The sequence below is a fragment of the Marmota flaviventris genome, chromosome X (assembly GCF_047511675.1).
Source record: "Marmota flaviventris isolate mMarFla1 chromosome X, mMarFla1.hap1, whole genome shotgun sequence".
Lineage (NCBI taxonomy): Eukaryota > Metazoa > Chordata > Mammalia > Rodentia > Sciuridae > Marmota > Marmota flaviventris.
This window is the reverse complement of record NC_092518.1, coordinates 65,189,370-65,198,887: the sequence shown is the minus strand read 5'-3', so window position 1 is coordinate 65,198,887 and position 9,518 is coordinate 65,189,370. Positions and strand designations below refer to the sequence as shown.

The 9,518-nt window shown below is 34.6% G+C and overlaps 1 pseudogene; it reads left to right on the top strand.

Moving 5' to 3' along the window:
• The first annotated feature begins 7,792 nt into the window (after positions 1-7,792).
• On the top strand, positions 7,793-9,210 carry LOC114091107 (AP-5 complex subunit mu-1 pseudogene; annotated as a pseudogene).
• The last annotated feature ends 308 nt before the right edge of the window (positions 9,211-9,518 follow it).

Genomic DNA, 9,518 nt, shown 5'->3' with positions numbered 1-9,518 from the left:
GTAATAGGAAAATGATGTCTTTTGGAAAAAAAAACATATTATCTGAGGCTAAGAGCTAACTAGCCAAATAAATAATAGTAAAGGCAAATTAACCTCTCTCTCTTCTGTTTTTTTGGAGAGATATTAAGCTGGGGCTCCTGGAATACCTGGACCAAGAAGAGGCAGTATTGGAAAAATCCTTATTTATCTCTTCTTTTATATGTGTGTATAAATCATAGTATTTAATAGTTATTTTAAATGTGTTTTATTAAAGTTGTCTCTCCATCAGGAGTGGCAGTTGTGAATTTACTTTTGGTGTATGTCATACCTTATTCTATAAATAAAGCATGATGGCCTTTCATACTGATTTCTTATCCCACTTTACCCTTTTGCATATTTCTATGTGTATCATGCTCTCTTTGAAGTCAAGAAAGAGCATTCAGGGAACAAGATGAAAATCTGGCTGCCAGTTTGTTAACTTATGTAAGCAAATATCTTCTGTTTTATTGTGTCCCTGTGAACTCTTGCACAGAGTTGAAAGATCCAAAGAAAGCAAATAAGTAGCATGATTCCAACTTGACCTTGAATTGTAATCTATATCAACAACATCAGAGGTGGGATTATGGAGTCTTTTCTGGTCCTGGAAAAACTGAAACCTAAAAGAAGGGAAGTTGGCAAGAAGAGAGTATCAAGATGCACTTACACATTACATTGATCTGAATGCAGATCCCTGAATTAAACTTTCCCATACATTCTTCATATAAAAGAGATTACTGACCCTTGGCTACAAATTCAAAGAAGTTGACATCATATTCAATTTTTCTAAAACAAAGGAGACCCATCTTGAATCAGGGAATGTTTTAGATTACATTTTATAACCAACCAAGTGGTCACACCAAGATGGAACATGAGATGATTTAGTTGTTTCCAGGGAACTTTTGTTCATTATAAAATTGCCTTTTTAAGAATTATTATAATAGCCGACAAATTTCTTTACATGAGAATTATCATGTTGTTTTCAATGGTATTGAATATGTCATTATATTATTGCCTCCAGTCTTTCTGTGCAGGAGACAAATAAACAGCAAGTATTTGTCAGTCTGGGCCATAAACTATAGTGGCAGCAAACTTAATCTGGTGTTAATTAGGCTTGTGGAAAACTAAATCAAGCATCAAAAACCACAGATTATTTTAGGCTTCCTCTAGCATAAACAGAAAGCCTTGAGGGTCTATAGCATATTATTTTTGTTGACAGTCTTCCACTTTTTGACCAATTGATTTCATGTTTCTTATAGTTTTCATCTTGATTACTCTTAGCTCTGTCTTCTCTTGGCCTCCAAGCAGCAGTTTGTTAATCCTTCCTATTTTTGTGTATTTAAGCAGGATTACAAACTTCAAATGCATTGTAAAATGAACCTGTACACAATCTTTCAAAACCACTTAAGTGACCTAGTGATGGAAGTACCAACCTTGTAAGTAAATGCAGAACATTTTAGAAATCATCCCAAGTGTTTATTTATAAGCCATTTGTAATTACTAAGCAAGAATGAATGAAAGCTCTGGAAAATGTAAAATGGCAGAAACTTTTGCATTAAATTACAATTTACCACAGCAAGGAAATGATAATACTGTATTTTTTCAAGTTTGTTCTAATTGAAGAGTGTGATTATGTTCTACAGGCTCATTGACAAGCAAATGAAGACTTAAGCTGCAGAAACTTTAGCACACATGTAAAAGAATAAGCCACTACAAAGAACAAGTAAGTAGATACAAGCAAAGGTCATAATCTATCATAAGAATTCCTTACAATTTTATACACCTACATGATGATTGATTATATATAATGAAGTTTTATCTTGTCTCTTTAAATGATTTTTAAGAATTCTGAAATGTACTTTTAGTTCTTTTAATCAGTGAGAAACCCTCTGTTTTCTCAAGAATTTTTTTTATTCCTTCCTCCTTTCCTTCTTTTTTTCTGTCCCTACTTCATTCTTTCCTTATTTTTTCCTGTCCATTTCTTTTCTTCAAACATTCATATCCATTCTTCCTACTTTTCAGACTATTTTCTTTATTTCCCTTTCTTCCTTTACTTTTCTCTCTGTGTGTCCCTCTCAGCCTCCCCATGAACATTGCTAAAACACCTATTCTGTAGCAGGCCTTGGGAACACACTGTGTCAACTGACACAAAGTCTCTGCCCTCATGGATCTCACAACATATGAGAGAAAAATAGATATGAACATCAAAAGTACAATATAGGGTGAATGCTGTAATAAAACATACCCTATACATCAAGTGCTACAATAGAAATATTAACTTGGTACCATTAGAATGCAGAGAATTAGCATATAAATCAGACTGGAGGAAGTGATCAGGAAGATTTTTTATAGACTGTAATGCTTATGATGGATTTTACAGAGACACAAGATAAATGAAGGAGGAATGAATGGGAATATACATAGTAAAATGTCCATATATAAAAACATGATGGCATCATGTATCATGATGCATTCTAAAACCTTCATGCTAAGTATACCTATAATGGAGAGTATATAAATGGAATATGGCAAATATGAATCTAAGAAATACATACAAGCCAGAATATGAAATCACTTATGTGCTACATTAAGTAACTTGATGTAGTTTATAATAAACTATTATGTAAAACATTATGTAAGGTTTGCACAGATATTAAACAAGAACATGACAGAATCAGATTTGTGTTTAAAAAGATGACTATAGAATTAATATGAAGGTGGAGATCAGAAGACCAAAATGGCAGATTAGAGAAGGTGGGTTTCTTCCCTGGTTGGTCTGTGGTGTGAAACCAAGAAAGCAAACAGACAGCTTCTCAGTCAGATGGGAAGAAGCCTTCTTCACTGGGAATTAGTTCTGGATATTCAAGGCAGATTGGGGACTCAGGATGTTGGATATAAAAAAATAAAAAAAGAAAGAAGAAATCTCTAGTGCAGCTGCCACTGGCAGGACATTTGCCAGTATGATCCCCTCCCTACCCCTGCACACGAAAATAGTGGGGATACATCTATTAAAGGAACCCACATTTTTAGGAGGTCTGGGGCTTCTCTGCATAAAGAGAGAGCAGAGAACAAAAACACTGCCTGACTAACCTAAGAAGTGTGATACTCAATATTCTTATGCAGGAAAGAAGCCAGCATTTGTCCTGGCTGCCAGGGAGAACAGAGGAAGGAACCATTTTGTAGCTGCAATACAGAGGCCAGCTCCTGGGGGAAACTATTCCTGAACAACTCTGCTTGACCTGAAATAGAGGCCTGGCAAAGCCATGCTGGAAGACAGAGTGTGCCTAAGTAAACAGGAAAAAATTGAACATGGAGAGGAGTTTGTTTACATAGGGAAATACAGTTGGGGAAACCCACATGGTTTCCTTCCTCTCCCTCCAGACCAGTCACTTGAAGAATGGGCCAGGAGAGATACTCCTGGCCAGGATTTTGAAAAGGCAGGGAGGAATTGAGTTGGAGACTGAACTCAAGAGACCAGAAAACACAGAATTCACAAGTCATTGAGGGAAGCATGAATTGGCTTCTCCACCACACAAGTAAAACCCAGGAGGTCTTCCTGGGAGGGCAGTCTTCCAGCATGGACAGGCAACTACTGAACCTGGGAGGCACACTGATTTAAAATCTTCACAAAAACTGCCATTCAACGAAGAACCTGGAGCCCATCTAAGCCTAAACTCCATCTCCAGGAGCTCTGCCTACGGGATTTTCCTTCACATTTCAGCAACCCCACCTAACATAGCTCAGAAGGGAATCTTAGAATCTTTTGAACTTGAACACAAAAAATTATTTAACTTTTCATCAAGATCTTTTTTTTTCTTTTTTCTTTTGAGAGAGAGAGAGAGAGAGAGAGAGAGAGAGAATTTTTAATTTTTTTTTTTTTATTTTTCGGTGGACACAACATCTTTATTTTATTTTTATGTGGTGCTGAGGATCGAACCCAGCACCCTGCGCATGCCAGGCGAGCACGCTATCGCTTGAGCCACATCCCCAGCCCTCCTTTTTTCTTTTCTCTATTCAGTTGTGAGCTGAATGGTCCATAGACATATATACATATTCATATCTGCTTCTTTTTTCTCATTTCTAGAATTTTTTGAATGCAGCTATTTTTCATGGATCAGTATTTTGTATTTTAAGGACTAAATATTTGATTAGTATGTATTGGTTTTGCTCTTGTATTATTTTTTAAATTTTAAATTTATACATTTTTCTCTCACTTATCTGTTTCCCTTGTTTCTCTTTCTCTCATTTCCTTTGCTAACAGCCAATCTCTATTGATCTCTCTTTAAATTTTTATTTCTACTTTCTTTAATCATCCCTCATAATCATTACATCTTATATCATTGCTGTTTTATCCCTTTTTACCACTTAAAATTGAAAATTCTTTTGTGAACTTACTGCTTTTACTGAGGCAAAACTGATTATATAATTTTTGTTTATTATGACAATTAACATTGTAGGTGGCATAGCAGGAAATATTTGGTCTAATGTTATAAATTGTTTGTATTGGATGTTGTTATTATATGTCTCCCCCTAAAATGTGAGCTACTAGAAACCATCAGGGACACTATAAGTCCACAGGGAAGAAACTGTCTAAAACCCATATGGTTAGATTACTAGACACACAAATAACATAGAAAAGCAAGGGAACAAATCATCCCCAAATAAGCCAAAATACTTAATAACAGAATCCATCAACACCACACTGGAAGAAATGTCAGAGAAGTAGTTTATAATGTTCACTTAAATTGATCTGTGAGGTAAAGGATAATGTAAGGATTGACATCAAGGAGAAAATAGGAGCAAAAGATCACCTTAATAAACAGAGATTATGAAAAAAAATCAAGCAGAAATACTTGAAATGAAAAAATAAAAAACCATATTAAAAAATTCATTGGAAAGAATCACCAGCACAATAGTCCACTTGAAATACAGAGTTCCAGGCAAAGAAGACAAAATATATAATCTTGAAAATAAAGCTGACCATGGAGAAAAGATGTTAAGAGACCATGAATAGAACTTTCAAGAAATATGAGTTAACATGAAAAGATAAAATTTAAGATTTATTGGGATAGATGAAGGCTCAAAGATACAAACCAAAATATTAGGGCCAAACAAATTTTAAATACAGGGCTCATTTTTCTTTTATACATGTATGCAATCTAGGGAGAGAGGAGACATAAAAGGGATTAAAAGATGAGAAAGTAGTATATTGATAGTTATTGTAGTTGGTAATAGATCTGTGCATTAGTTTTATTTCCTATCTTTTTGTCATCAATTACACATAATAACTAGCTCTTAAAATTTCATGCCTCTTTATTTCTACTCCCTGTACTTTAGAAGACAAAAATCCTTAATGCTCATTTGTTTAATACTCTCCTAACTGTTCTTATCTTCACTCATGTCCATGTTCTAATCCATTGTTTACCCAGAAATTATAAGAATTTTCATAAAATGAAAATTAAATTATCATTCCCTTGCTTAAAACTTTCCAATGTCTCCTCATCATATAGCAGCTTCCCAATGGATTACTACTTGGAAGTGTATCTCTAAAAAATAAATTTAAAAGTAAAAAAAAAATGATTCTTATTAAAGAAGAAAAGTTAGGTTCAGCTTAACATTCTCATGTTGGCATCTGCAGATATCCATGAAATTCCTAAAAACTTTTATAGAAATGAAGTTGCTACTGATGCACAACATGAAGTTTAAATTTATTACCACGATTTTAACAGTATTTTTGATGCATCTTCTGCTTACCTCCTCAGTCTTATTCCTCATTGCTGTTTCCCACCCTTCAACTCCCAAAGACATTTTGGGTAATCTCAAGTCTTTGCATAATATAGGTCCTATGCATAAAATCTCTACCATCTCCTTGTTCAACTGAAAAAAAAAACAACATTATTCTTACTTCAAATATTTGCTAAGTTTCCTTTATAAACCCTTTACATTCAAATAGTATGGCCATGTCAGCACCCATGGAACAATATAAATGAAGTCACTTCCCAGAATTTCTAAGAAAGAACATACAAAACTTTACTGACAGATGTTCTCTGACTATATATCTTCCCCGTAGAGGTCTAGGTGCTATTTATGAGGGGGAACTGCCTCATAAATGATGACACTGTCTTGGTTGTGATCAATGCCCTAAAAATGACACATTTTGTAGCATTCTCAGGGATCCCTATTCACATATATTTTTATTTGGCTACTAAGAATAATCTCCATTCCTGATAACAAAAGATAGACCTAAACCTAATTTGGGTTCACATTTTACCTCTCGCCTTTAAAGTAGTTACCAAAGAAACTTCTATACCTCATTTGATTTAGATCTATTCTCCATCTATAGACCAATAGCCATATATTCTAGGAATTCTTAAATCACTTCAATAGATGTGGCTGTAGGAAGTATGAAAAATGTTCTCTAATTCTAAATGACAGTTTTCTATTCTCCTGAATGTCTATATCCATCCATATTTGCAAGCTCACTCACTTTATCTTACCTCCAAAAGTTGCATATTATTTGTTTTGCCTTGCTTAAATCTTACTATACATTATTTACCATCTTCTCATATCTTATAATAACCATAATTAATAATTAAAATGTTTACAAATAATGGAATAAGCAAATATTTGAAAGCAGTTCTTCTAGAATGACAGTGTGAGGAACTTGTGGAAAACTCTACCTCATAGATAAATCTATTAAACTCATCAAAAAAAAGATAATCATGCAAGGTCCCTAGGACTAATCAAAGGACTCATAAAACATGAGAATCATTTAATCAACAAAACTGCTAGAAACTTCATAAGAACAATGGGAATGTGTGGAAATCAAGTGAAGCACCATACCCAACCCTTACAGCTCTACCTTGTAGAAAATCTGCTCCATGTGTCCCAGAAGCCAAGTGGCAGCCTTCTTTTGCACAACTGCCTGAATTATATAACCCGTTCTCAGTGTATTGGCAATAGATTAACATCTGCAGATTATATTTTTTATAGATCCATTTTCCAGATGGCTTATATTGGGTGGTAGTGGGCAGCAGTAAAGTCAATTTTCTTTCTACCCTAATCCCCACAAAAACAGAAAACACACACACACACACACACACACACACACACACACACACCCCTCCTTCAATCTAGGAAGGTTTTGGTGGAAAAGTCACTGATTACCAATTTCCACCACACACCTACATACCATACCTCCTATAAGATAACATAGAGAAAAGTCAAACTGAGCTTCAAAGGCAGTCCATGTTTTTGCACTGACAAGAGGCTAGAATTAGGTTGGAAAGTTGCACCAGACTGTGCCACAAGCTAAGCTCCTAGGAATGGATTTGAAATGTCAAAATAATAGTGCCATCATTATTTATTTGTGAAATCTTATAATCTGATGTGATACTAACAGAGAATTACTAGTTGGAAAATTAAAGACTACCATTGTTTCAAAGTATGTGTCCTTCCAAAATTCCTATGTTGAATAATGTCTCGATCTATTTTCTGTTGCTATCATAAAATACTGTTGATGGAAATGTCAAAAAATATATTTAAAGAAAGTACTGGGTTTGCTGGGGATAAGTTTCTCAAGATTCTAGGTGCGGATTTTTAGAACTTTTTGTGGTGTGTTTTGACCAGGATAGAGTCAGAGGTTTTATTTGCCTCCCTTGAAAGAGCCAGCATCTCTAGTGAATTCGTGTGTGGCGCAGGGCAAATCTCAGGACTTCCGTTAAGAATCCCACGGAGAAAGCCGGTCTGCGCTATTCCTTGGTGGCGACGACTTTGACGTTATCCAACCATTGAAAAGAGAGCCAAAGTATTCAATGGAGCAAGTTACGTGCCTATTCCTGAAGATGGTCCCTTTCTTAAAGCTCTCCTTTTTGAACTTAGATTATTGGATGACAATAAGGACTTCGTAGAGCGTCGTGATAGTTGTACCCACATCAATAAAACAACCATCTATAGACTTTCAGTAGGAGGTGAAGAACTCTGGGCAGTGGTTGCTTTTCTGAAGAATGGCATGATATATGCTAGTGTTCCACTTGTTGAACAAACTCTCTCCCCTCGTCCACCATTAATTAGCATCAGTGGAATTTCACAAGGCTTGGAACTTCTTTTTGATATACAGGATTTTCTTTATTCTAGTCAAAAAAATGATACTGAGCTAAATACAAAATTGAGCCAGTTGCCTAATTTGCTTCTTCAGGCTTCTCCATTTAGTACTTTATTGGATGCCAACTTACAGAATTCATTGGATAATATTAATTTTGCTTCTGTGTCTCAGCCACAGAAACAGCCAGCTTGGAAAGCTGGAACATACAAAGGAAAACCACAGGTTTCTGTTTCTATCACTGAAAAGGTAAAATTCATGCAATATGATAAACAGGATATAGCAGATACATGGCAAGTTGTTGGAGCAGTCATTTGCAAGTGTGATTTAGAAGGAATCATGCCAAATGTCACCATCAGCTTGAACCTCCCCACCAATGGATCTCCACTTCAAGATATTCTAGTTCATCCTTGTGTGACTTCTCTTGATTCTGCCATTCTGATCTCTAGCAGCATTGATGCAGTGGATGATTCTGCATTTAGTGGGCCTTATAAATTTCCATTCGCTCCACCTTTAGAGTCATTCAATTTATGCTACTATATTTCCCAGCCCTGTACCACCGATTTTGGGTTTCTATCAAATGAAAGAAGAAGAAATACAACTAAAAATAAAACTTCATGAAGTGTGAAAAATAATTTTGAATTCTGTGAAGCTCATATACCTTTTTTACAATGGAGGTCCAATTACACAATTAGAATACAAAGTTAGTTTTGGCCAGTTTGAAGTATTTCAAGAGAAAAGCTTACTGATCTGGATTATTGGCCAGAAGTTCCCCAAATCAATGGAAATTAGTCTTTCTGGAACTATAAGCTTTGGAGCCAAGAGCCATGACAAGCAACCATTTGACCAGATTTGTATTGGAGATACAGCATATGTAAAGCTTCATTTTAGCATCTTAGATTACACACTCATTGGATGTTATGTGGATCAACATTCAGTTCAAGTTTTTGCCATCAGGAAAACCAAAAATAAGTTCACACCGGAAACTAGTATCTTCTGATTATTACATCTGGAATTCTAAAGCCCCTGCTCCAGTAACCTATGGATCATTATTACTGTGATTTTTTTAATATTTAAATGAGATTTATACAATAGTAACACAGCATAAATTAAATCATAGTTTTTATATCTATTGTGTATTCATATAACCTATAAGTGAAAAAATCTGAAGGATTTTAATTATAAAATATTCATACTTGACATTTTTTAATCTGATATAGTTTGAAAGAATGTCATAATATATTATGATATTTTTTCATATAACATTATTATAATTATTGCATATTATGTTATATATCATAGCATTAATATATAATTATATATTATAATATATCATTATTGTTATATAATATTATTGTTGTAAAGGCTAATATCTCCTGTGTTTGTTACCCTTTCATTTTCT